A 3,683-nucleotide genomic window follows, 5' to 3' on the forward strand; every position below is an offset into this window, starting at 1 on the left:
GCGGCGGGGGGATTCGTGACGTCCGAATCGACTCAGAGTCGTTTCACTTCAGCGGTTATAGCGGTTTGCAGTGTTTGCATTTCTGATATTAAACTCACATATAATTAGTTGATGATTACAGAACTAAATGTTTCATTTTTAGTTCAGTCGAAGTTTATTATCTACTCATTTTGCCAAAATTTGACATTTGTGACATGTGACCCTGGAGCACAAAACCAGTCACAAGGGTCACATTTTTTTAAACTGCGATTTATACATCATCAATTGTATAAATCATAATCTTTCCATTGATGTATGGTTTGTTAGGATAGGACAATATTTGGCTGAGATACAACTATTTGAAAATCTGGAATCTGAGGGTGCAAAAAAATCTAAATATTGAGAAAATCATCTTTAAAGTTGTTCAAATGAAGTTCTTAGCAATGCATATTACTAATCAAAAATTAAGTTCTGATATATTTACGGTAGGAAATTTACTAAATATCTTCATGGAACATGATCTTTACTTAATATCCTAATGATTTTTGGCATAAAAGAAAAATGTATAATTTTGACCCATACAATGTATTGTTGGCTATTGCTACAAATATACCCCAGCGACTTAACACTGCTTTTGTGCTGCAGGGACACATATGTGTGCACTTTTAATCATAAACATAATATATTAAGTACATGCATATGTGCATATTTAAAAATGATAAAACAATCACTGCCACTGGGACAAAAGATGTTTTGAGTACATTTGTCCTGGCCTTAGAAATGGAAGTATCTCTGTTAGATGTAAATAACCAATCGTGTGGGTTTTTCATAATCATGAAACAATGCAAATAGAGTGGTGTTGTTAAAGCTGTGTGTGTGTGTGATGAGGACAGATGAAGACTGTAACTCACTGTGCGGGACAATCACCAGTGTTTTACAGCTGGCCTGATGATGATCTGATGATGACTCAAAGCAATCAGTGTTGTGTGTAATCAGTTACTCTCATTTAATTACTTTTCCCTTGAAGAAGTAAAGTAAGGGATTACTATGATTTTTTCTGTAATTTAATTACAGTTACTTCTTATGTAATTTAACTTAATACTGTACAGACTGTAGTTATATACAATACAATAGTGGAAATGTAAAGTCTAACCTTAAAATGCATGCTTTTATCTACCCTTCTCACTTTAAATACTTTGGTGAGTTAATAAGAATATAGGTAACACTTTAGTGTCCAGTTCTCACTATTAACTAGCATGAATATTACTGGCTGTTTTTATTACTCGAAAAACACATATTAATGTCTTATTCTGCAGGACCTTACTCTAAATCCTTAATCCTACCCAACTCTTACACTTAACTACTTTACTGAGCATTAATACGCAGTAATTAGGAGTATATTAAGGCAAAAGTCATAGTTAATAGTTAGTTAATAGTGAGATTTGGACTCTAATCTAAAGAGTGAGCAGAATAATTGATGTATTTACTTGAAAGAATTAAAAGAACCGCTTCATGTCTATCCTCGTATCATTAAGTCGTCGAGGTTGATATAGGATTTAGAAAGTAATTAGTAATAAGTAATTAAATACTTTTTGGAGAGAGTAATTTGTACAGTAATCACACTCTGTTGAAGATGTAATTAGTAACTAGTAATTAATTACTTTTTTAGAGTAACTTACCCAACACTGGGCACAATATACTGTATAATTTGAATACATGTTTCTGTATTTATTTTTTTACAGGTGTTTTACCAGTATTTAGATTTTTACACTTCATTGCATTGAGTTTTAGAGTTAACAGAAATGTCTGTAAAATTATTGGATGCTGTCGTAAACATCCGAAACACACATCTAAGTGTTCATTTTATTGCACTTTATCTGTTTGCGTCTGTAGATTTCAATCTTTAAAGAGTTTTTTCTCTTACAAACACTGAACTTCACAGTTGTATTCCTCTCTGTATTCTGAAGGTTTGTTCATATTTCATTCATTCGCCGAAACATGGTGCAAATGTGTTTGTTTTCTGTCTGTTGACAAGTGTTTTCTGATTTTTTAATTGGCGTAATGTCCTGTGATTCATCAGCTGGGGAAGTTATAACAGTGACCCTTGTGCTTTCTCGCTTTAAACAGGAGTTCAATGATCAGATCATGTCACGATTACAGACGTCAGAGCTTCTGATGCTCCTCAGACCGATGATGGACCTCATTAGTGTCTAGAAGAAACCAGACAGAATCTCCAGAAGGTGAATCCAGTCTCATGGTGTTTCTAGGAGAAGTGGATTCTGTTAAACTATCCTGAATAACTGCAGAAGTCTGACTGAGCGCTGCTGTGCAGTGCAGTGAGGCCTTCAATATCCAAAGATGAATCCACTGAATCAGCCAGACGCTAAACAGCTCTCTAGCTCCGCAGCGATTCGCTTACCTCTTATCTCCAGCGCAGAGCAGAGCTCACACAGATCCGGGATTGTGTGTGTGCGTCCACGGCTTCAGCAGAGTATCATGTTCTGAGCCCAGCTTCACGCTTCATAATGCGGCTCATTCAGCGTGTCTGAACGGCAAACTCCAGCAGTGTGTGCCAGATATTCGGAGGAAAAGCTGAGCGCATTTGATTCTCACCCAAACACACAATAAAACCAGACTTCCATCTCCTGCGGCCGCGGAAAACCTGCTTTCTGCTCCTGTTTCCCAGAGGCCTCTGGGGCAGCGATGAGGAGAACAATAGCGTTCTGTGAGGAACTTTATCAGAGACGTATACCTTACACACCGCTCTGGTTCTGATGGGGTTTCTAGAGCCGATGGCTCCCACTATCCATGATGACGAATGAAAGGTAAAACGTTCATGAAACACTAACATTATGTGTTAAAAACACTCAGGATCAGCAGCAGAACACATGAGAACGAATCTGTTTAAAGTGGTAATCCACCCAGAAGTGAGCAATCAGTCATCATTTGCATGTCGTTCCAAACCTGTATGATAACATAAAAGTGTGTGTGTGTGTGTGTGTGTGTGTGTGTGTGTGTGTGTGTGAGAGAGAGTGTGTGTGTGTGAGTGTGTGTGTGTGTGTGTGTGTGAGAGAGTGTGTGTGTGTGTGTGAGTGTGTGTGTGACTGTGTGTGACTGTGTGTGAGTGTGTGTGACTGTGAGTGTGTGTGTGACTGTGTGTGACTGTGTGAGTGTGTGCGTGACTGTGTGTGTGTGAGAGTGAGTGAGTGTGAGTGAGTGTGTGTGTGTGTGTGTGTGTGTGAGAGTGAGTGTGAGTGTGTGTGTGTGTGTGACTGTGTGTGACTGTGTGAGTGTGTGCGTGACTGTGTGTGTGTGAGAGTGAGTGAGTGTGAGTGAGTGTGTGTGTGTGTGTGTGTGTGTGAGAGTGAGTGTGAGTGTGTGTGTGTGTGTGACTGTGTGTGACTGTGTGAGTGTGTGCGTGACTGTGTGTGTGTGAGAGTGAGTGAGTGTGAGTGAGTGTGTGTGTGTGTGTGTGTGTGTGAGAGTGAGTGTGAGTGTGTGTGTGTGTGTGACTGTGTGTGACTGTGTGAGTGTGTGCGTGACTGTGTGTGTGTGAGAGTGAGTGAGTGTGAGTGAGTGTGTGTGTGTGTGTGTGAGAGAGAGAGTCAAGCGGCAACCTCTCGCTCTCTCTCGTGAAACCAACACGGAAGTAACTAAACCTGTAATTCATCGACTGGCCGCTAGAGGCTGGCTCCAAAAGAGAG

This window comes from Sinocyclocheilus rhinocerous, unplaced genomic scaffold (assembly GCF_001515625.1).
Source record: "Sinocyclocheilus rhinocerous isolate Xijiao unplaced genomic scaffold, SAMN03320098_v1.1 scaffold1519, whole genome shotgun sequence".
Lineage (NCBI taxonomy): Eukaryota > Metazoa > Chordata > Actinopteri > Cypriniformes > Cyprinidae > Sinocyclocheilus > Sinocyclocheilus rhinocerous.